This window comes from Schistocerca gregaria, chromosome 3, assembly GCF_023897955.1.
Source record: "Schistocerca gregaria isolate iqSchGreg1 chromosome 3, iqSchGreg1.2, whole genome shotgun sequence".
NCBI classification, from domain to species: domain Eukaryota; kingdom Metazoa; phylum Arthropoda; class Insecta; order Orthoptera; family Acrididae; genus Schistocerca; species Schistocerca gregaria.
In genome coordinates this window covers 932,680,421-932,706,830 of record NC_064922.1, presented here as the reverse complement: position 1 = coordinate 932,706,830, position 26,410 = coordinate 932,680,421, and positions in this window count along the sequence as shown.

The window sequence follows — 26,410 nt, the reverse complement described above, 5'->3', positions numbered from 1 at the left end:
TTCACTATGCTGTTTGTAGTAGCTTTCCCGTACTGCTATTTTTTTATTCATTATTAAACCTACTCCTGCATTACTCCTTTTTGATTTTGTATTTATAACCCTATATTCACCTGACCAAAAGTCTTGTTCCTCCTGCCACCGAACTTGACTAATTCCCACTATATCTAACTTTAACCTATCCATTTCCCGTTTTAAATTTCCTAACCTACCTGCCCGATTAAGGCATGTGATATTCCACGATCCGATCCGTAGAACGCCAGTTTAATTTCTCCTGATAACGACGTCCTGTTGAGTAGTCCCCGCCCGGAGTTCCGAATGGGGGACTATTTTACTTCCGGAATATTTTACCCAAGAGGACGCCATCATAATTGAATCATACAGTAAAGCTGCATGCTCTCGGGAAAAATTACGGCCGTAGTTTCCCCTTGCTTTCAGCCGTTCGCAGTACCAGCGCAGCAAGGGCGTTTTGGTTAGTGTTACAGGGCCATCCATATCAGCCAATCATCCAGACCGTTGCCCCTGCAACTACTGAAATGGCTGCTGCCCCTCTTCAGGAACCACACGTTTGTCTGGCCTCTCAACAGATACCCCTCCGTTGTGGTTGCACCTACGGTACGGCTATCTGTATCGTTGAGGCACGCAAGCCTCCCCACCAACGGCAAGGTCCATGATTCATGGGGGTGGGGGTGGGGGGGGGGGGGACGGGGTTCGGAAGACTTATGACTAAAAAAAAATTCTGGGAAATACTGTATAAATGATGGAAGAGAAATTTCGACATCAGCTACAACAGGGGATTTTAATAAATCCAATGGCGACAGCTGAAAATTTGTGCAGCAATCGCGAGTGGTTGCGTTAACCACTTCAGCTATCTGAGCACACGTCTCGTCCACTATCCTCACAGATCCCAACCTCACCTGGTATCCGCAAGAATTGAACGAAAAGTGTTTTGCGGTCGAGGCTTGTATATTTATAAGTAGGGTGTCCGTTCTCTCGGACATGTGATAAGCGGAAAATGCGGCGGCCGAGTACTGGTCTACCACAAATTTTTCAATTGTCGCCATTGGATTTATTTCAGTGCCCGATTGTGGCTGACGTTGAGATTTCTCTTTCGTCATGTTTATGTGTGTGGTGTCTGTTTTTTCGGTTATGTCCGAACACCACACATACACTACTGGCCATTAAAATTGCTATACCAAGAAGTGCAGATGATAAACGGATACTCATTGGACAAATATATTATACTAGAAGTGACATGTGATTACATTTTCACGCAATTTTGGTGCATAGAGCCGAGAAATCAGTATACAGGACAACCACCTATGGCAGTAATAACTGCCTTGATACGCCTGGGCATTGAGCTTGGATGGAGTGTACAGGTACAGCTGCCCATGCAGCTTCAACAAGATACCACAGTTCATCATGAGTAATGACTGGCGTATTGTGACGAGCCAGTTGCTCGAACACCATTGACCAGACGTTTTCAATTGGTGAGAGATCTGGAGAATGTGCTCGTCAGGGCAGCAGTCGAACATTTTCTGTGTCCAGAAAGGCCCGTACAGGATCTGCAACATGCGGTCGTGCATTATCCTGCTGAAATGTAAGGTTTCGCAGGGATCGAATGAATAGTAGAACCACGGGTGGTAACACATCTGAAATGTAAAGTCCACTGTTCAAAGTGCCGTCAATGCGAACAAGAGGTGACCGAGACGTTTAACCAATGGCACCCCATACCATCACGCCGTTTGATGCGCCAGTATGGCGATGACGAATACACGCTTCCAATGTGCGTTCACCGCGATATCGCCAAACACAGATGCCACCATCATGATGCTGTAAACAGAACGTGGATACATTCGAAAGAATGACGTTTTGCCATTCGTGCACCCAGGTTCGTCGTTGAGTACACCATCGCAGGCGCTCCTGTCTGTGATGCACCGTCAAGGGTAACCACAGCCACGGTCTCCGAGCTGAGAGTCCATGCTGCTGCAAACGTCGTCAAATTGTGCAGATGGTTGTTGTCTTGGAATCGTCCCCATCTGTTGACTCAGGGATCGAGACGTGGCTGCACGATCCGTTACACCCATGCGGATAAGATGCCTGTCATCTCAACTGCTGGTGATACGAGGCCGTTGGGATCCAGCACCCATTCCAAATTCTGCTAACAGTGAAACGTCCCCTTAGAAAAATTATAAACGACTGTGCTTGAACTGACACACAATATTTTTAGCGCAACGCAATCTGACTTTCGGTAATCCCTAAAAAAGAATGGCCCTGACTAACAACAACCAATATCTTTCACAAAGCACTTACCTCACAAAAATCTTCGTTACTCGAACTACTGCAATACAGCGAGCGCCACTACTGCCAGCTGTATAAAAGATTGAAACTCCTGAAGGCACTAACTACTGATAGGTATAGTTAGCAAATGAAAGATTTTGATAGAGAACAAACAATGTAGTTACGTTAACAGTGTTAAAAGTCATTATATATATATATATATATATATATATATATATATATAGCAGTTCATGACATCCATCCTTACAAATGTACTGTTTTTGATGGGCACACGTCCAGATCATCCGCTCTCAAAACTCCGCCATTTCTCTCCCGACATCCACCACTGCTGGCAGCTCACCTCCAATTGCGCAACGCTACGCGCCGTTAACAGCCAACTGCCCAACCCTATAATGGCGAATATTGCAACAATGTCGACCAGCCTCAGACTGCACACAGCACAGTCAGTGATTTTCATATAGAGCGCTACACGTCGTTACCAATCTAAAAACCTAAACAGGCTACTTACAACAGTCATTGGCTCTCGACCGAGCAGCAATGTGGAGATACGATAAACCGCTATCGCGAGAGCCTACAATCCGACCTTTATCAAAGTCGGAAACGTGATGGTGCGCATTTCTCCTCCTTACACGAGGCATCACAACAGCGTTTTACCAGGCAACACCGGTCAACTGCTGATTGTGTACGAGAAATCGGTTGGGAACTTTCCTCATGTTGTAGGTGTCGCCACCGGCGCCAACCTTGTGTGAATGCTCTGATAAGCTAATCATTTGCATATCACAGCATCTTCTTCGTGTCGGTTAAATTTCGCGTCTGTGGCACGTCGTCTTCGTGGTGTAGCAATTTTAATGGCCAGTGGTGTATAAATAACAACATTTCCCCTTTTGAAAATGTTCGTGAGGTTGCAACAGTAAGCTGCTTTCAGCGGTGTGGCATCGACTCGCGACAACGGATCTCCGCTCCAGTACGGTGATCTACTGGAGCGACAGCGGCGGCGACGTGAGCGGGCGGGGAAAGCCGAGACAGGCACCTGTTGGCGCACAGTGGTGCACCGGGCTGGGGTCCGGTAGGTGGCCGGGGGCGACGGCGGTGGCTGCCGGCAGCCAATACGGGTAGTCTGCTGGCCGGCTGTTAGCGTATCGTCGACACATCGGCAATATCGTTTATTACGGCGGGCGCGCCTCGTTACGGTAATGGCCCGGGGCCAGCCGCGGCTGCCGGGTCTCCAGATAGCCGCGAGATAGGCCGCGGGAAATTAGCTCCCAGCGCGGCGAGGGGCGGCCAGCCTGCGTGACGAGACGGGCAGTCTCCGAGTCGGCCAGCCGGCCGTGTGTGCTGCGAGCACACCGCGGCTTTGTGCCTGCCTGCCGCCGGTTCAAGGGCGCAGTACCGCCGCAACCTGTAGCCCGCCGGTGCTGGTGTAATGGAAACGCGTGTAAGTAACTGACCTGCTCTGTAATTAAATTGTTTGTTTACGTCCGGATCCCAGCTTTGCACGCCGTGAGTTAACATCCCAGTGAAAAGTGCGTACCGATGCATATTCATTCCTACTTTCTCCATATTTAAAAGGAACTGCTGCTCTACAACTGTGATCTGAGTTAATGAACACCCGCCCGAGAGGCTAAAAACTACTTCGTTCTGAAAGGGCAAGGATGCCTGGACCCGGAGTTCGTAACATGCGACGCCTATACTCAGGAAAATAAAAAAAATAAAAAAAAATGGTTCAAATGGCTCCGATCACTATGCGACTTAAATGCTGAGGTCATAAGTCCGCTAGAACTTAGAACTACTTAAACCCAACTAACATAAGGACATCACACACATCCATGCCCGAGACAGGATTCAAACCTGCCACAGTAGCGGTCGCGCGGTTCCGGACTGTAGCGCCTAGAACCGCTCGGCCACTCCAGCCAGCCCAGCAAAATAAAATTTCACAGTTTGATCCATACCAACAATTTTGCAGAAGGTACACGTTGGTAACCTGAGCACATTTGATAATTAAACTGAGACAAAGTACCTGGAACACGTGAGACAATGCTGACCCTACGACTTACCTTGGAAAATAGATACCTTTATAGCATTTGTAGACTCAAAGAAAGCTTTTGACAATGTAGACTGGAATACTCTCTTTCAAAATCTGAAGGTGGCAGGCATAAAACACGGGGAGCGAAAGGTTATTTATAATTTGTACAGAAAACAGATGGCAGTTATAAGAATTGAGGGGCACGAAAGGAAAGCAGTGGCTGGGAAGGGAGTGAGACAGGTTTGTAGCCTATCCCTGATTTTATTTAATCTATATATTGAGCAACCAATACAGGAAACAAAAGAAAAATTCGTAGTAGCTATTAAAACCCATCGAGAAGAAATAAAGGATTGAGGTTTGCGGATGACATTGTGATTCTATGAGAGACAGCAAAGGACTTGGGAGAGCAGGTGAATGGAATGGACAGTGTTTGAACGGATGATATAGGATAAACATCAACAAAAGCAAAACGAGGGTACTGGAATGTAGTCGAATTAAGTCGGGTGACGCTAAGGGTATTAGATTAGGAAATGAGACGCTTAAAGTAGTAAAGGAGTTTTGCTGTTTAGGGAGCAAAATAACTGGCTCTGAACACTATAGGACTTAACATCTGTGGTCATCAGTCCCCTAGAACTTAGAACTACTTAAACCTAACTAACCTAAGGACATCACACACATCCGTGCCCGAGGCAGGATTCTAACCTGCGACGGTAGCAGTCGCGCGGTTCCGGACTGAGCGCCTAGAACCGCTCGGGCCACTTCGGCCGGCGGCAATGGCAAGGAAAGCGTTTCTGAAGAAGAGAAATTTGTTAACATCGAGTACAGATTTAAGTGTCAGGAAGTCGTTTCTGAAAGTATTTGTATGGAGCGTAGCCATGTATGGAAGTGAAACATGGACGATAACTAGTTTGGACAAGAAGAGAATAGAAGCTTTCGAAATGTGGTGCTACAGATGAATGCTAAAGATTAGATGGATAGATCACGTAACTAATGATGAGGAATTAAATAGAATTGGGGAGAAGAGGAATTTGTGGCACAACTTGACTAGGAGAAGGGATCGGTTGTTGGGGTATATTCTGAGGCATCGAGATGTGACCAATTTAGTATTGGAGGGCAGCGTCGAGGGCAAAAATCGTAGAGGGACACCAAGAGATGAATACACCAAGCAGAATCCGAAGGATGTAGGTTGCAGTAGGTACTGGGAGATGAAGAAGCTTGCACAGGATAGAGTAGCATGGAGAGCTGCATCAAACCAGACTCAGGACCGAATACCACAACAACAACATTAAAATCACTAGTAGTAAATCAAACATTTTGAATATGAAGACGCTTTCCCTTAAAAGGATAGCTTTCCTCGGCTTACTCTTAATTCGAAACTAGCAACTGACAAAACTGTAATAATAAAAATTGAATTAAATTCAACAACTTAATTACACTTCTAAAACAACTGGCCAAAACACAACGAAGGAAGTTGAGGACTGTTCCTGAATTTATCCTACGGGAATTATTTACATCCGCCTCAGGTCTCAACAGACCTTCCCCACCATATTTAGGGACGGACAGGGTGGCCGAGTGGGTCTAGGCGCCACAGTCTGGAGCCGCGCGACCTCTACCGTCGCAGATTCGAGTCCTGCCTCGGGCATGCATGTGTGTGACGTCCTTAGGTTAGGTAGGTTCAAGTAGTTGTAACTCTTAGGGGACTGATGAGCTCCGATGTTAAGTCCCATATTGCTCCAAGCCATTTGAACCACATTTAGGTGGGTGTAATGAAACAATTACGTTTTAAAGGTCCCAAGCAAAAAAAAAGCAATAATACCACACATGCCATTAGTCCCGATTGAAGCGAAGGTACCAGAGTTGCACCTTTTCCACAAAACGGTTTCTCAGAAATCAATTTATCGAATCATATTCTAGTAAATCGATTGACTACAAGACGCCTTCGCGCAATTCGCAAAAATTTAACCTAGTACCAGCTAATACGTATGGAGTTATGCTTGTGATATTCGCTCTTAACTGGTTTCGTTTAATAGAGTTAAATGGTCTAAATGGCTCTAAGTGCTAAGGGGCTTAACATACGAGGTCATCAGTCCCCTATACTTAGAAACTACTTAAACCTAACTAACCTAAGGACATCACACACATCCATGCCGGAGGCAGGATTCGAACCTGCGACCGTAGCAGCAGTGCGGTTCTGGACTGATGCGCCTAGAACCGCTCGGTCACAGCGGCCGCCACCTAGCCTGCATTTATCGTGAATCTCTCGCACAGTGACTGGAAAAAAGCACAGGTAACTCCAGCTCAATAAATTCAACCACAGTGCCAATCGATAAGACACCATAAAAAGAGACTCTCTCATAGCCGACGGAAACCCCAGTCAATTAAAAGCAAAGAGAAGTATGCAGCAAGATCCCATCCAGGGGTGCCATATTTACAGATTAAATTAATTAAATCACAGGAGCGCAGTAGTTGCTGTTGGCACTGCCTCTCACACGTTCAGTAGGTATAAACGAATGTAGAATTATATTAATACCTTCAACTCTTAACGGGCGTTGATATATATCAATGGGGCAGGTGAAAATGTGTGTCCCGACCTGGACTCGAACCCGGGATCTCCTGCTTAGGTAGACTCAGCACCACCAGGAGCAGTTCCTCAGACGTCCAGGGCAGCTCTGGACGAAACGTCAGCAAACGAAAAATATCTTCGACCACCGCCATACAGCGCGGAAGACCACATATGATGGTGAAAGCTTTCACTGTATCAGCATATTGTCCCACAATTGTTGGCACCTGATTTCTAAACATCAAACTCAATAACATTTTTCGTCAACACGTAAATGATGGGACAGCCAATCTTGCGCGAACGCTATATCAAGATTTAACCATTCAAGTAGCATATTTACATGCTCTGACGTAACTAAGCCCCAGTTACATGTAACCAAACTAACGGAAGTTCACCATTAACTTACACTGTGTAATGATGATTGCCAAACCAATCTTACAGCCATGTCCACCTCGGTGAATTACTTTCGTTGCAGGATCAGAACTCTGATTCCCCACAAGGAAATGTTCCAGGCCAGCAATGGAAACGCCATGAAAGAACCGAGAAATGGTTATGTGGCTCTCAGCCACATGGCCAGCTCCAGACTGAAGAACCCACTGCCTTTCCAACTTGGTAGTCGTCAATGTGCGTAGGCTATGTTGACGTGCTCGACGCTGCCAGGAGAGTCCGTGGACAATGTACTTGCAAAGCCCCTCACCCATACCATTTTTTTTCGATTCCCCCCGAAGGGGGCGGGCTGGCAACAGCTTAGTGCGCCGCTCTTCAGCGTACAGGATTTGTTATAAAAAGATGAAGATAATAAATAATAAAAATAGGCAATAAAATCGGAGACTTAAATGGTAACATGGCGGGAAAATCGCTGAACGGGAAACAGAACAAAGGGATGATGATGCTAATAAAATACGTATGAAGCAGACAGGTAAGATAATAGACAGACAACTAAAAAACACGGCGACACTCTGGTTACTGTTCGCAGGAGAAATAAAATTCACACCAAGCGACAGCATGATTTCTGTACGCAATACTCTAGAAAGACGAACAACACTGAACATTCACTTTAACACTGCATTAAAACGTTGGCAAATATGACATACCACAGCTGAGGGCAGGTGAGGGGAACTTGGACAGATGATGGGAAATAAGAAGGGGGAAGGGGGGAAGGAGAAGGAAAATGAAGGGGGGGAAGGGGGAAAGGCGTTGATGAAGGATGAGGGCGCATAAGAGGGGGAGGGGGGTACTGGGCAGATGCGACAGGGAGTGAGGAAAGGCAGAGGAGTGGTATACAAAAGGACTCGGGGGGGGGGGGGGGGAGAGAGAGAAGCGAGGTATGGAGAGCTTAGGCGGGGAGAAAACGGGATGGAAGGGGGGGAAGAGGGAGCCCAGGGAAAGAATAAAGGAGGGGGGGGGTGAGAATCAGAGTTGATAGGAGGGATAAATGGTGGGAGAGAGGGCATCATCCGGGAGGGGGCGTTGATGGAAGCCACCTTGGGAAAGGAGATGAATGGTGTAGAGATGGAGGGTAGGGGGACACTGAAGACGTGGCAGGGGGCGGGGATTGGAGAGGAGAGGAGCAACGAGGGGATGAGGGGTATCAAGGCAGTGGGAGGTGAAGGGGATGCAGATATGTTTGAGAAAAAGGAGCAGATGGGGGAAAGGAATCAGGTCATAGAGGATGCGCATGGGGGACGCGAGGCGTATATGGAAAGACAGGCAGAATGCATGGCGCTCGAGGATATGGAGGGACGTATAGAACTTTGGGGGAGGGAGAATCCAGGCAGGACTGGCATAACAGAGGATGGGACAGATTAAGGATTTGTAGGTGTGGAGGGGTGCAACGCCCAGCTCCGGCCAGAGAGGAGTTTGAGGAGTCAGAAGCAGTTGTGGGCTTTGCATTGGATGCACCCATACCAAACATGTGCATCGTCTTAAAATCGGCACATGCAGAACTTGCAACGAGCCATGGAAACTCCAGACAAAAAAGTCAAGGCGCCGACCGTATTACATTTTACTCCATGACCGGTTTCGACTTTTATACTAAAGCTATTTACTGTTGGATCAGATCAACGATGACTGAAGAGAATCGTTCAACGTGAGTGTAGCGCAACCCTTCCGCAGACTGTTCCAGATTTCAGTGTTGGGCAATCAAGAAGTGTCAGTGTGAGAACCATTCAAGGAACTCACGTGTATCCTTGATGACTGCACGACACAAAACTTTACGCCTCCCCTGGGTCCGTCAACACCGACATTGGACTGTTGATGACTGGAAACATGTTGCCTGGTCGGACTAGTTTCGTTTCAAATTGTATCGAGCGGATGGACGTGTACGGGTATGGAGACAGCCTCGTGAATCGCTGGACCCTGCATGTCAGCAGGGGCATTTTCAAGCTGGTGGAAGCTCTGTAATGGTGTGGGGTGTATGTAGTTGGAGTGATACGGGACCCATGACACGTCTCGACACGACGTGACGTAAGCATCCTGTCTGATCACCTGCATCCGTTAATGTCCATTGTGCATTCGGACGGACTTGGGCAATTCCAGCAGGACAATGCTACACCCCACATGTCTAGAATTGCAACACAGTGGCCCTAGGAACACTCTTCTGAGTTTATACACTTTCGCTGGTTACTTAACTCCCCAGACAAGAGCATTACTGAGCATGTTTGGGATGACTTGCAACGTGCTGTTCAGAAGAGATTGCCGCCCCCTAATTTATGGATTTATGGACAGCCGTGCAAGATTCGTGATGTCAATTCCCTCCAGCACTATTTCAGACATTTGTCTAGTCCACGCCATATCGTGTTGTGGCACTTCTGAGTGTTCGCGGGGGCCCTACACGATATTAGGCAGGTGCACCAATTTCTCTGGCTCTTCAGTGTATTTTGTGAAGTGTCGGTCAGCTGGTGAGTTACAAGATTAAGTATGTTTTACTCTACTGTTATGGATATTTAGAGGTCTGGCACCTTAAACCAATTAATGTTTACATGATTTTTGCAGAAGTAATGTCGTCTCACGTATCTTTAGTCCTCATACATGGAATTACATGCATGACTCAAGGCCAGTAAGTTATTGTTAGTGTCTTAAGTTTTGTTACCAAAGGTGTTCCTTTTTCTCTTATGGATGAGACTTTTGTGAAACAAAATGTGTTCAAGAACAATCTTCACTTGTGGCTTACTCTGTCCCGGCCTTTTCCTCTTGCATTACATAAATCCATAATGCAACTGATTTTTAAAATCTTTGCGTAACAGGATATGAAAGCCGCCCATTAGAAAACGAATTTGATATTATTTATCTTTAAAACAGATATTAGTTTCTGGTGAAGTACGAAGACACACTATGCACAGGTTTCGTCTGCTACTAATGACAGTCTTTGGCTTCGCAGAAAGGTACATCTAAATGTTACACTCTGGAAGGGTTAGCTAACTGATCAATCCAATGTCAGAGTGGCAGAGTTTGTGCAACGTGGCTGAGTAGATGCCCATATAATGCACACTTGTGCATCTGGGAACTGTGCATTCTGAGGATACTGCCTGCACCATTCCGACGACTTAGTCTGATGTTTTAACTCGATGGCCTTTTTCTGTGCCACAAGTTGCAGGAATTTATGGTGAGATGGCGGTTTCCAGAGCATATCGGCATAATTTCATTAGCAGAGTTTTCAGCTTTAAGAGATGTACCGTCTTGGTGGCCAAAGTTAAATCGGTTATTCAAATCTAGAGGTTTTGCCCATTGTTCAAGGATGATTATCGGCATTTCATTTATTCACGTACTCATTATTACTATTGGAATTTATGGTTATATGAGGTTCTAATTCATATGTTTAGTGGAACTGTTCTCCATGTTGTCCATTAGAGGACAAATGTAACCTTGCTACGGTGATTGGACAGTTGTTTATTGAACAATAATACGAGGTTACTCTAAATTTATCGTCAGTTATTTTAACCTCACATCTATTTCTGCCAATTAACATTTCTTTTCCTCGAATGTTCCCATGTATTCTTACTCAGATGGGTAGCTGATGCAAGTACAATTCACTACACATCGTCTTTCTTCAACTGAATCGTTTTTCAAATAAGCTATCTTCAACAGACGTATGTTCAAATTCTTTGTATGCTTTACCAGCTAGTACAAGGTAGGACTGGCTTGCTGAAAAGTTCGAGAATTTCTTCTGGTCCCGAGTATATTCCAGTGATTGTTGTACTCCATGTTCATTGTGGATAGGTGTTATACCATACAAATTGAAGTATTACATCTTCATTGCACTAATCGTAGCTATATCAAAGAGTAGAAATATACTTCCAGATCGTATGGTAAGAGTGTGTTGATTGTAATACTGCATTCACTTGAATACATGTTCAAACTCCCCTTAATAGCTCGTTGCGCTATGCAGATCGCGTTACTTTTCATTCATGGGTCAAAACTTTGTACAGAAGTGAAAATATTTCTAGGGAATTTTCACTGCTCGGGCATGGATGTGTGTGGTGTCCTTAGGTTAGTTAGGTTTAAGTAGTTCTAAGTTCTAGGGGACTGATGACCCAAGATGTTAAGTCCCATAGTGCTCAGAGCCATTTTAACCATTTTTTTCACTGACGTCATACCGTTTGTATACTCAATCTCAGAGCAGAAGTAGGACGCTTTCAAAATTTAAAGTATAAATGCAGAAAAAGAAAACAAGAGAAAATACATGTTACATTGTGCTGCGAAGAAGCAGAGTCAGATAATTACTAAAGGCAAAGTCAGGTTGATTAAAAAAGCGATCTGCCCAACATTACCATAGGAGAAATGAGGGCACCGTAAGTATAAATACTGTACAACTTTATTTATTCAAAATATTGACATCTTTTAGCATTAGGAAGAGTTGTATATTGACATCTTTCAGAATTTAAACTACATGCTTTACATAAGAAAATCTGAAAGTATTTCTCTACATTTAACGAAATTCGGAGATAGTTGCAATGAACAATGGGTGCAGGTCAAACGTAAGGTTACGCCATCCAGCGTGAGTTGATAAAGGTTAACTCAGGATACAGTACAGGGAGCTAGCGTTTCTTCCAGGCAGGCGAGGGGGGTTGATTACAAGATTAGGGATGTGTTTGCAAAAACCTGAATGTATTTACAAATTTTATCATGTGAGCATGAAATTCTGTTTCAAGTCCATAAAGTACCCCTTCTTTATTTCTGGAAGAATTACGAAGCTGTTTTTGATACCATGCATCTCAAGACTATGTTGTACGAGGTTTTCTGCGGAAGAGGATTTACTTTCTATGTTTTCCTTTGTTATTAAGTGTGTTTCTTCAACCGTGGTTTCAAACTGCATCCCGTTTCTCCGTTACAGCTAGCCTTACAGAGTTGTAAGTTTTATATATTCTACTGTGTTAATGTCATGTATTAAAAGACGCAGCAGCGAACGTTGCAGTTTATACGAGACTTTCATCTTACTTTTTTGTCTTAAAAAACAGTGCTGAGTTTATACGAGATCTAGCTGTTGCGAAACATAAAGTTTTTTATGTAGTTCCTCGTTTTGTGGCAGTACATTTATTTTAAGATGCGTTTACGCGGGCTATATTTTACGGCAAAGTGTAGCCGTAATAGTGCTGCTCTTAACATAGCTTAAATGTGGCTGCGATACGCAGCAATACAATTTACTCTGTATAAAACTGTCGAAACCGTAACATCTGGTAACTGTTGTAAACGTTCTGATCTTATGCCAAAGCTTGCAAATGTAAAGCTCAAAAACTGTTCGATAGCAGCGAAAATTGTCAGACAAACTGCTCAAAATTTTTAGCTGAGACACGAAATTAAATTACTCTACTCGAAAAGCCAAACCCTGAACTGGAAATTATTATATGACATCCGTTTCGTGGTAGCACAAGAGCTGAACATTCCAGTTGTTTTCACTTCCACCGCGTAAAAGGTCAAATTCTGCACCTGCACCACATAAAACCGCAAAATCACTCTCTCTCTCTCTCTCTCTCTCTCTCTCTCTCTCACACACACACACACACACACACACACACACACACACACAAACACTCGCGCACGCGCTTACTAACATTCACACACACTGTTTCTACCCAAAGATTGCGTTTTCTAAGAATATCACTAAACTACAACGAACACCAGCTCTTAGAGGGAGGATTGAAACACAATTTTGACTCAACGGGAAATCAACGACAAACAGAAAATCTCATTGTAGAGCCTAAATATATTCTCATAACAGAAGAAACAAATATTCACACCAGTGTAAATTCGGATAGTAAAAGCGGAAATTTAAAACATAGAAACACAGAGTAATAGAGGAATCAATAAATTCAAAAAGTAATGGTGCCAACTCAAACTTTAAAACGTAAAGAAAATATTGTAAGCAGAAAATATTATTATATGAATAGCTGAAATAGACAATAGGGTAATGTTCACGGAAACAAAGGAACACACAGATAAAAACGAAAGAATACAACAACAAAAACAGCATAAAAAATTAAAACCACAATGAGGTGCCAAACTCCACAATGCAGTCATTTCCATCCAGCCGACAGGAAATTTCAGAGCCGCTCCTACATACTAATTAGTAAAACAAATGAAATCATAGCTCATCCAACACTATAAACTTGAAAATGACAGGACAACAATAAATACTATGCATGTAAAAGAACACATCAGAGATATAAAAACCCCATGCACAGCAACACTATTTTCCTTTGATGTATAAAGTGTGTACAGTTACATACCTTTTAATGATACCACTAAATTAAGAAAACCTGAAAATCCAAAGCCAGCTAATATGTGAGCATGTAGGTGAAACAACATAATTATTAGAGTCAATAACGTATCAAAACTCTCTTTAATTCAAGGTTTACCTATGGGTTCAACTATTTTGTGAACATTAGACACCATTCTCACAAATCATAAAGAAAACCTATATTTGAAGTTGTAATAACAAAGGAAAGCTACATCATAATCATCTACATTGGTGATAAAATATTAAAAAAGTGGCTCTAAGCACTACGGGACTTAACATCTGAGGTCATAACTCCCCTAGACTTAGAGCTATTTAAACCTAACTAACCTAAGGACATCACACACATCCATGCCCGAGGCAGGATTCGAACCTGAGTCCGTAGCAGCGGCGTGGTTCCGGACTGAAGCGCCTAGAAACGGTCGCTCACAGCGGACGGCGATAAAATATGCATGTCGGTGAACCTCAGAACTGAATACAATTACACAAAGGTGTAAAAACTATCACAAGAAGGTGTACAATAGAAGAAGAACAAGAAAACAGACCATTTGAGCTACCTAAGCACGACTCACTCCCCGTCCTCACAGCTTTACTTTCGCCAGTACCTCGTCTCCTACTATTCCGACTTCACAGAATCTCTCCTGCGAACCTTGCAGAACTAGCACTCCTGGAAGAAAAGATATTGCGAAGACATGGCTTAGCCACAGCCTAGTGGACGTTTCCATATTTTCACTCTGCAGTGGAGTGTGCGCTGATACGAAACTTCCTGGCTGATTAAAACTGAGACTCGAACTCAGGACCTTTGTCTTTCGTGGGCGAGTGCTCCAGGAATGTAGGAGACAAGGTACTGCTGGAAGTAAAGTTGTGAGGACGGGGCGTGAGTCGTGCTTGGGTAGCTCAGTTAGTAGAGCACTTGCCGGTGAAAGACAAATGTCCGGAGTTCGAGTCTCGGTCCGGCACACAGTTTTAATGTGCCAGGAAGTTTCATATCAGCGCACATTGCGCTGCAGACTGAAAATCTCATTCAGGTACAGTAGTCTTTGCTGCCGACTGCTCAGTTCGTATTGCACTCTTCTTTATTAACGTCGAACCTTCCTGCACATCAGTATGTTTAAGACTTTCTTTACTCTTCCATAAACGCTGACATTCTTCAGTGGAATCGGAAAGGTAGGCTGTGGTCTGTTGCACAGCAACAAGCGGGTCTGTACCTCTGCACTGCCCCATTCCTTACTGGGAAAGTAGTCCAGAGCCCTCTGGCCTTAGCAGGTCATCTGCGGATGGGATGCCTTACTGGACTGCCATTTACAAGCGATAATTGCGAAATCCAGTTTTGTTCTCATAATGGTGAAAGGAACCGCATTCTGAACAGTTGAGAGGTGAGTGCTTTTGTAATTTAACAAGAGCCGCCAACGACCTATTATACGTCGTTAATCTTAATGTCTTCATGCGCGGACGACTATTAAAGAAGGCATAATGGCTGGAAAATGGCGTATCTAAATGTCTTCCTACACCCACAAGAGAAACATCTCACGGATTTACACGTTGCTATACATTGCAAAGCTGTTCGCTCCAGCGAACACTTTCCGCTGCGTGCCTTCGAGTGACGCAGCGTCTTTCACTAAATGGGTTTTCACTTTTCCAAGTACGACAAAAATATCAGCAAACGTATTGCAGCATCACCTATATCTGCTCCACACATAGCACTAAACAGTTCTCATTCGTTTCAAGGACAACGCTGTGGCCGATTATTATTGATTTTTCTAAGCTATATTTAAATGCTGAGGTAAGTTACCCAGAATATATCCGGAATGAGTAAATACATTCTAAGATAAAACCGATGCACCAAGAAAGAATTGTCTGAATGTGATGCCAAACGGTAGATGTGATGTACGTGGTCAAACAAACAAATCACTACAGCTTCCGCAAAAATTGGATCACTTATTCAAAACAAAGAACTTTATAAATTGAGCAAGTCAATAACGCTTTGGTCCGCCTCTGGCCAGTTGCAAGCAGTTATTCTGCTTGTTAATAATCGAGTGAGTCTCTGGACGCCCTCCTCAGGGATGTTGTTGTGGTCTTCAGTCCAGAGACGGGATTGATGCAGCTCTCCATACCTTTCTATCCTGTGCGAGCTTCTTTCCAGTACCTACTGCAACCTGCATCCTTCTGGATCTGCTTAGTGTATTCATCTCTTTGTCTCCCTCTACGATTTTTACCCTTCACGCTGCACTCCAATACTAAATTGGTGATCCCTTGATGCCGCGGAACATGTCCTACCAACCGATCCCTTCTTCTGGTCAAGTTGTACCACAAATTTCTCTTCCCCCCTATTCTATTCAATACCTCCTCATTAGTTACGTGATCTACCCATCTAATCTGCAGCATTCTTCTGTAGCACCACATTTCGAAAGGTTCTATTCTCTTCTTATCCAAACTATTTATCGTTCACTTCCATACATGGATACACTCCATACAAGTACTTTTAGAAACGACTTCATGACACTGAAATCTATACTAGATGTTAACAAATTTCTCTTCTTCTGAAACTCTTTCCTTGCCATTGCCAATCCTCAGGGATATCGTACCAAATTCGTCCAACTGTGCCGTTGGATCGTCAAAATCGAGAATGTTTGCGAAAAACAGGTGTAGAATGACGTCGACGTACCATTGTGATGTAGTGATGTAAGGGTGACATAGATGACAACCAAAGAAGTTCTGCTATGCAATGAAATGGCGCCCCAGGTCATCATTCCTGGTTATCGGATCTTACGTGGGGTGACAGTCATGTTGGTGTCGAACTGCTTCCAGGGCTTCTCCAGATACGTTTTCACTGGACGTCTGGGCTCAGTTCGAAGCGGGACTCATCGGTGAAGACAATTCTACTCCAGTCAATGAGGTTCCAGGCCGGGGAATTGTCTGGGGTTTCCCGGGCAATGGTGGGTCACCAACCTGAGTGTCGCCCGCCATACTGCTCGACAGCCTTGAGTGACAGCGTGGGGTGACGTTCAGTTTCATAGCAGAACCCATATGGTTGTCGTTCGCGGCGCTCTTTCATCACAACGGTACGTCGACGATATTCTCCATCCCGTTCTGTTGCCCTTGGTGCCAAGCTGTCTTAGATTTACACTTGAGCAAGATAATGCCCGCCCGCACATAGCGAGAGTTTCTACAGCTTTTATTAGTGCTCCCCAAATCCTCCTTTGACCATCAAGGTCGCCGGATCACTATCCAGTTCAGAACGTTTGTAGCATTATGGGCGGGGCACTTGGGATTTTGACTATCTAACGCGCCAATTGGACAGAATTTAGGACGATAACTTTCAGGTGGGCATCCAACAACCCTATCAACAAATGCCAAGCCGACTAACAGCTTGCATAAGAGCCATACCTGGACCAACCCTTATTTACTTGCTCAATTTGTAAGGCTCTTTCTCTTGTATAAATCATCCAGTTTTTCTGAAATAGTAGCCATTTGTTTGTCTTTACATAAGCATCTTATTACCGATATCCTTTCCATTTGCATAATTCCTTTGTGATGCGTCTTTTTTGTCTTAGGGTTTACATGTAAATACTTTGACAGTCTACTGTAATGCGTGTGGTTCATAGTCGCACATCTTACACTCGTCTGTTTGAAAGGTTAGGAATTCTTACAACAGCCTTGCAGTACAATTACTCTGAGTAACGGAATTTCTTTTCACCAAAATGGACAGTGACATGCATGGTTATAATACCAGAAGAAAGAAAGACTTACACTATCCTCTACTTAACCTATCTTTGGCAGAAGAAGGGATACAATACGCTGCTGTAAAACTTTTCGGTAAATTACCAGATGAAATAAAATGTCTGACAGACAGCAGGAACAGTTTCAAAAATAAATTGAAATCGTGTCTCCTCGATAGGTCTGTCTATACCATAGATGATTTATTGAATAGGAATAAATAAATCTATAGGTATAACATATGCATTTTGTACCGCTTAAGGGAATTGGACAGGTAATAAAAATTTTAAGCTTAAAAAGAAACCTTGGTTCATGTGTGCATTTCTTATGCTCTTAACACGCTCCGAATCGTACCGATTACCGTGAGATTGACCAATAGACACGTAACTAACTAAAGAAAATTTTGTTGTATAAATTATGTGGATTGCGATTTTCGATGATTTATGCGGCAACTCAAGTTCCCCTAATAGCATCCACAAAAACATGAAGTTTAATGCGTCTGTTTCTATGCTAGCATTTGCTTACGGATGAAGTATCATTTCGAAACCATGGACAAATCAACATTAGCAACATACAATAGTGGTAAAATCGACATTGGCTCGGGGAAGTAGAAACACAACGATCTACCTCGGTAAACGTGTGCTGCTAGATTTTGAAGAATCATATTATTGGTACCTACCGCCATTGGAAGGCGGGATCCGCTGGAAATCATAACGCTTCAAATAATATTTCCATTGTGTTTGCAGCCACTGTCAAATAATAATCGTTAAATTAAAGTTAATATAGATTGTTTATTCTATTGTAGAAACACAACTTTGGCCTGTAGCGATTTTCAGATACCACAATATTAAGCACGTTCAGACTTCCGTGAAGGAGTCAATGTTAGTATGTTTTCGAAGATGACTTCGTTTACAGAAGTCTGATCATGGTATTTGAAAATGGCAACCACCAAGATCATGCTCGTAGAATAGAACAAACAATCTGTACGTCTGATAGCAGAACTTACCTTTAAACATGAAGCTTCTGTTTCTAATCTACGGTGCTTAGTTATCGCACAAAATAATTTTTTCATTGTTTCATTTCTAAATACTCTAATTCATACATACCGTCCATCAGAGGGGTATTTTGTTGTCTTCATTCTGAGAAGTAATAATGCTGAGACGCAGCCCGTTTTCGTAACTTACCTGCGGAAAAAGAAGAAATACATCTATGTTTTTATGTGGCCAAGGATCTGAAACAGTTATTGACATTATATTCTGAACAATTCAGCATTCAAAATTCCACGAATTATTTTATTTAAAACACAATTAAAATTAGAAGTCTAGAACACTGGTATTTGAAATGTGTTTTGAATTAAATATTTTGAGTCACAGATGAATTGTAATTTTTCTCAAGCTGTTCTTATAAATTTGATCATAAGGCCTACATTTACAATGTGCTTTACGGTACGTATCGAGTCTTTTTTGAGTGAATGCGTTTTCGGCAGACCGCTATGCTCGAAACGGTTGGTGAACGCTGCATTGTCTGAAAGCTACTAGAAAATGTCAGAAAAGAACTTTAAGATTTTAAATGGAGACACTAGATTTATTTATTCGCTTATTTTTGTATCTTGCGCCTTTCCGGTGATACGATAAGAAAGCTGTCCCTGGAGCTCGCAATTGGAACAAGAATTAAGGAAAGAAACATGAGCGTGTAGTACAATTAATGTGTATTTTAAGGTTACTGCGTGGGAAAAACTTTTTCTTATTATTTAAATTTGAATAAAAAATTGACGGTAGTAGACATTGTTCTAAGAAAAGTCCTGCCTGCCTCTGTATGCTTCGAGGATTCTTTCTTTCTTATCACCTGGTTACATAGGGCGCTACTGGCACACAATGTCTGTGATGCGTGAGAAATAATCAAAGCAGAAATAAATCCGGCCATCGTAGCAGCACAGTCAGCTGTCTCCCCTATCTACACTCCTGGAAATGGAAAAAAGAACACATTGACACCGGTGTGTCAGACCCACCATACTTGCTCCAGACACTGCGAGAGGGCTGTACCAGCAATGATCACACGCACGGCACAGCGGACACACCAGGAACCGCGGTGTTGGCCGTCGAATGGCGCTAGCTGCAGAGCATTTGTGCACCGCCGCCGTCAGTGTCAGCCAGTTTGCCGTGGCATACGGAGCTCCATCGCAGTCTTTAACACTGGTAGCATGCCGCGACAGCGTGGACGTGAACCGTATGTGCAGTTGACGGACTTTGAGCGAGGGCGTATAGTGGGCATGCGGGAGGCCCGGTGGACGTACCGCCCAATTGCTCAACACGTGGGGCGTGAGGTCTCCACAGTACATCGATGTTGTCGCCAGTGGTCGGCGGAAGGTGCACGTGCCCGTCGACCTGGGACCGGACCGCAGCGACGCACGGATACACGCCAAGACCGTAGGATCCTACGCAGTGCCGTAGGGGACCGCACCGCCACTTCCCAGCAAATTAGGGACACTGTTGCTCCTGGGGTATCGGCGAGGACCATTCGCAACCGTCTCCATGAACATGGGCTACGGTCCCGCACACCGTTAGGCCGTCTTCCGCTCACGCCCCAACATCGTGCAGCCCGCCTCCAGTGGTGTCTCGACAGGCGTGAATGGAGGGACGAATGGAGACGTGTCGTCTTCAGCGATGAGAGTCGCTTCTGCCTTGGTGCCAATGATGGTCGTATGCGTGTTTGGCGCCGTACAGGTGAGCGCCACAGTCAGGACTGCATACGACCGAGGCACACAGGGCCAACACCCGGCATCATGGTGTGGGGAGCGATCTCCTACACTGGCTGTACACCTCTGGTGATCGTCGAGGGGACACTGAATAGTGCACGGTACATCCAAACTGTCATCGAACCCATCGTTCTACCATTCCTAGACCGGCAAGGGAAGTCGCTGTTCCAACAGGACAATGCACATCCGCATGTATCCCGTGCCACCCAACGTGCTCTAGAAGGTGTAAGTCAACTACCCTGGCTAGCAAGATCTCTGGATCTGTCCCCCATTGAGCATGTTTGGGACTGGATGAAGCGTCGTCTCACACGGTCTGCACGTCCGGCACGAACGCTGGTCCAACTGAGGTGCCAGGTGGAAATGGCATGGCAAGCCATTCCACAGGACTACATCCAGCATCTCTACGATCGTCTCCATGGAAGAACAGCAGCCTGCATTGCTGCGAAAGGTGGATATACACTGTACTAGTGCCGACATTGTGCATGCTCTGTTGCCTGTGTCTATGTGCCTGCGGTTCTGTCAGTGTGATCATGTGATGTATCTGACCCAAGGAATGTGTCAATAAAGTTTCCCCTTCCTGGGACATTGAATTCACGGTGTTCTTATTTCAATTTCCAGGATTGTATAACGGCACGGAGCTGGTTGGGGGATTGGAAAATTACTGAGCCAGAGATGATAAACAATTTTAGTCAAGGAACCTAGAACACTCTAAAATCTTCAATTTTTTCTGTTGAGAGGAGAGTTGGACATGGGTTCTTATTCTCAATTCATTCCTCAAGACACCGTCTCAGCGCCTGGAAGTTTTTCGGAACGCTTCTGAGACATCTTGTACATATTTCGTTAGAATGTTTAAAATTATAATCACATATGCATTCCATTTTGCATACACTAATATGTTCATGCTTCGTCATGTCATATGGTAAATCATTTTACAAGACGAAGTCAAAACTTTGAAATCAAAAATTTTCATGACATGAAATTTAAAACTTCCACAGATTTGCCGAGGTTATAAGATATCATATAATAACATACATGAAACTGAAGGCTGTCTGAACACCCATTTGCAACAATTATACCATTCCATTTCTATGAAACATTGAAAGTTGGCTATTGTGGTAGCAACTCTCTATGTTCAATCTGAAACTTCCTCTGTTTAGTTATTTCATGTATTTACCTTGAGGAATCAGCAGAAATTCACTGATTTCTCAATGCAATTACTATCAAAACTAGACTGAATGGCTGTGAACATTTTATGTGTGTTCGACAAAAATATGGAAACACTGCGAGAAAACAATGCTTGAACGTAAATGCAGATACCAGACAAGTCTGCAGATTGTGCTGCCGTATTTGACCACGAACGTCTCCTTTACATTGTTCTCAGTGCGTTGCAAGTGTCAATAGTGCTCGGAACAATATTCTGTGTAGCTGAGGGCGCATAATGTGGGATGTGAGTGACTTCGAACGTGGGCAGATTGTTCGTGCTGGTATGTGTATGTGTGTATATGAATTAAACCGGGGACCTATAAACCGCGGAGAGACTTCATCCTGCCGTGGCCCTCAGTGGTTCACAAGTCCTCAACAGGCCACAGCAGTCCACCCACCCCACCGCTGCCCCACAACGAACCCAGTGTTATTGTGCGGTTCGGCCCCCGGTGGACCCCCCAGACGACTATCACTCCAGATGTCTGCGTGGTAGAGTAATTATGGTGTTCACTTGTGTGGAAACCGTGTTTGTGCAGCAACAGCCGACAAAGTTCTAGGCGCTCTGTCCGGAACCGCACGACTGCTACGGTCCCTGATTCGAATCCTGCCTCGGGCATGGATGTGTGTGATGTCCTTAGGTTAGTTAGGTTTTAGTAGTTCTAAGTTCTAGGGGACTGATGACCTTAGAAGTAAAGACCAATAGTGCTCAGAGCCATTTGAACCATTTGAAGCATGTAGAATACACATCAGTTCTCGGTGTACCAAAGCCTACGTTGTATTTTGTGTTAAAGATGTACCTGAAGTAAGATAGCTTCACAGTGATGTTTTCGGGCTTGGAAGAATAAATTTTCCATAACATTTTTAAGTACATATTCGCAGGCAGATACCGTGTTTCTGTTGGTCCTCTATACAAATTGTCTCTACACACTTTAGACTATCGATAAACTTCATGACACAGTCTCTCTTGGGTTCATATTCTGCCGCCCTCATGAAGCCGTCTCTCCGGTCTTGTACAACACCTTGCTGATGAAACTGTTTAGTGATATTATTTATTCTGAATCGTGACACTCCCAATACATTTATAAAGGTTGACATGCAAGCTGGAACTTTATTTTTCTGTGTGCTTCGTATAAAATATTTCGTCGTTCTAAGCAGCTGCGGCTTTTGGTTTTGACTTGATTTGTCTTTTCTAGGTCGACGTCTGACGATGTTGCGAATTTCCATATACTTCAATATGAACTGATTCTAATCTCTTTCCTGTGTTTTAGAAAACAAATCATTAAAGTTTTTAGTATAGTTCGTAGAAAGTGAAGAGCACTTAAATGCTCCTCCACGGTGTTGACATGTCGGATACTGGGGCAGCACTGAAGGTTTGTACCTATAATGATAGAAAAAACTACACTGCGATGTACTGTTAATTTTATAAAAATGGACTATTAAGTTCCAAAGAAAGAGTCGTATACATTCTTACGTGGAGGAACAAATGAAGTCAGTCTCAAGAATCAGTTTAATTTGTAAACAATGAAGAAAACAGAATATTCTAACCTCATTCGTTTGGCTTCCTGACTTTTCCACATTTCTGGGTACTGTGAACGTCTCCTTGGCCTTCCTCTTTCTCTAACGGGTGAAACGTTTCCTTCCAAGACTTGTGTCTCAAATCAGTTTTATTCCAAGCACTATACTCAATTATGTTCCCCAAAATAACTTAACAGAATAGGAAACATATTCCACTAGCATCAATATTTACTACTACACAAGAAAATGGCGCCGAGTGAGCTAATCGCTGATTGGTCAAGATGAGGTTACGTGATAAAACTCACAAGATCCCACGGATCATGAGACTGTTGAAACTAACCACGAAGTTTAACACCGGTTTTCTCAAGGATGTTGTGCCAAATGTGAGTAACTGTTTCGTGAATTCTGTTCTATGTATAAAGCTCTGTGAGGATATGTCGGCATCTCAATTTTCATTATTTTGGAGCATGTGAGTTACCACTCTAACATACACATACAGGCAGAATACGGTGCACCCATCGCCAACGTCTATATAAGACAATGACTGTCTGGCGCAGTTGTTATATCGATTACTGGGTCTACAGTGGCAGCTTATCAACATTTAAGTGAGTTTGGACGTGGTGTTACAGTCGGCGGACAACGGGACACAGCATCTCCGAGGTGGCGATCAAGTGGGGATTTTCCCTTGCGATCATTTCGCGAGTGGACCGTGAATATCAGGAATCTGGTGAAACATCAAATCTCCGACAACACTGAGGCCGGATGAAAATGTTGCAAGAACGGGACCAACGACTACTGAAGAGAATCCTTCAAAGTGACAGAAGTGAAACCCTTCCGCAAATTGCTGCATATTTCAATGCTGTCTGCATACGAGTCATTCAAGGAAACATTATCTATCATATGAATATGGCATCTGTTCTTTCGAACGAACAGATCCAGTCTTCATATCGTCAAGGCTAACCGGCTGATAACCTTTTTCAGTGCGGATGCACACGAATTGCCTGAACTCTTACGGGACTCGATGGATTGTCTGCCGCGGCTAATTGGTATAGTGGCAGCGGCACTACGAATGTAGTGTGTGGAGTGTAAGTTGCCGGCCGCTGTGTTCGAGCGGTTCTAGGCGCTTCATTCCGGAACCCTGCTGCTGCTGCGGTCGCAGTTTCGAATCCTGCCTCGGGCATGGATGTGTGTGATGTCCTTAGGTAAGTTAGGTTTAAGTAGTTCTAAGTTCTCGGGGACGGATGACCACAGATGTTAAGTTCCATAGTGCTCAGAGCCATTTGAACAGCCGACAAAGTGCAACTGAGGCGGTATAAGGGGAACCAGCCCGCATTCGCCGGGCAGATGGAAAACCGCCGTAAAAACCATCCACAGGTTGGCCGGCAAACCAAACCTCGACTCTAATCCTTCAGGCGGATTCGAGGTGGGGACCAGCACGCCTTCCGGCTCGGGAAGCAGCGGATCAGACCGCGCGGCTAGCTGGGCTGGCTCGTGCTGGTATGGTTTGTGGTTCCGTAACCAAGGTATCAGAAGTGCTGGGGCTTTCTGGAGGGACCATATCGAAGACTTACACCACAAACACGGGGAGCACAAAAGGGACCTTCGTTAAGTCACAAAGCGGGTGAAGTGTGTTTTGAGCGATCGAGACAGATTGTCACTGAAGAGGGCTGTAACGAAAATAAAATAACGACAGCTGCAAAAATCACCACAGAACTGAATTTCGCACTCGCGAAGCCTTTCAGGTTCAGAACAACACGAAGGGAGCTCCTGAAGTCTGTAACAGCGAAACCTGGATTATGGAACAATGGCAGAAAGTCATCTGGTCGGCTGAGTCTTGCTACACACCGTTTCCACCTTCTGGTTGAGTTTACGTCCCAAGACTGAAACGTGGCTTGGGTTCGTTGATGATCTGGGCAGCTATAGTCTGGTACTCCGTGGGAACTCTGCAAGGTCACATTACTGCTAAAGATTAAGTGGCCATTTTGGCTGATATGCTCCATCCCGAGGAACAAGTTTTGTTCCACTGTGTTGATTCTCTGTTACAAGACGATACAGCTTCTGCTTACATAGCTTTGTTTTGTGAGTACAGGGACGTATTGTCGCATCCCCCCTGTACACCAGTCATCAGAACTCAATATTATTATCCTCTGTGGTCTACTTTGGAGAGAATGGTGCGTAATCGCTGTCCACCTTCATCATCGTCACCTGGAGTGTTCACTATTTTGCAGAAAGTAGGGTATAAAATTCCTATGAAAACCACACAGGACCTGTATTTACAGATTCAGAGATGACTGAAATCTGTTTTAAATGCCAACGGTTTTCCTATACCATATTAGGTATGTTTTTAATGTTTTTACTGTTTCTATATTTTTGTCTACCTCCTGTACTTTGCGCTACTATGCAAGGTCTTTCAGCAGCAAAGGCAGGAGTTAAGAGTTGACACAGTTGGTACACTGGCAGTCCTTCATTCTACGTAGATTATTTGGTTTCTTGTAATTGTGAGCGATTATAACTGGGGCCACACGATCACGGTCAGGCAAGCAGCTGGAAGCCACTTTCCTTCATATACTTTTACATTTTTCAAGCATGATGAGATGTTTCTCACCATTACTTTGGTTCAAGAAAATTCAATTTCCTTTTGCTATGCTCATTGTAAATCATTGTGCAAAAAAGTAAGTGTTCTTTGCCTAGGTAATTTTATACACACGACAGTACTGTGAGCGGGCTACTGTACTTATGAAGATAACACTATAAATCCAAATATCGACAGGGTGCATCGTAATCAATGGCGTAAACGCATACTATTGAAAGTACACGATACTAGCAGCAAAGAAGTCTCAGTAAACATAGGGTCGAAAATGCATACCTTAAGAACTACGAGCAATTTTTCATCTTCGATAATGTGAAGCAAATATCTTCTATAGCAAGCTCTTTGTTTTCCATATTATGGGAAATGCTAATGTGGACCAAAACAAGAAAAAAATGTGAAGTAAACATGTGCCCTAAAATGCATACCTTAACAGTTATGAGCAGGTGCTCATCTCCGATACTTCGAAAGACAACTTATCTAACGAACAATTGCTCATAGCTTTTAAGGTATGCATTTTAGAGATAATATTTTCCGGACATTTTTTCTTGTTTTCGTCCATACTACTATTTCCCAAAATGTGGAAGGCAAAGAGCTTTCAGTTGAAGAGATTTGCTTCACAGTATCGAAGATGAAAAATTGCTCCTAGTTCTTAAGGTATGCAATTTCGACCCTATGTTTACTGAGCCTTTTTTGCTTCTAGTATCGTGTGCTTTCAACTGTATGCGTTTACGCCATTTATTATGATACACCTATATATGTGTTTAACACGTACACTAATAATTGTGGGTCAACCGCGCTGGCCGAGTGGTTCAGTCCGGAACCACTGCTGTTACGGTCGCAGGTTCGAATCCTGCCTCGGGCATGGATGTGTGTGATGTCCTTAGGTTAGTTAGGTTAAAGTAGTTGTAAGTCCTAGGGGACTGATGACCTCACATGTTAAGTCCCATAGTGCTCAGAGCCATTTGAACTAATAATTGTGTACAATGTACTGCAACACAGTTTGTATATACCCTGTA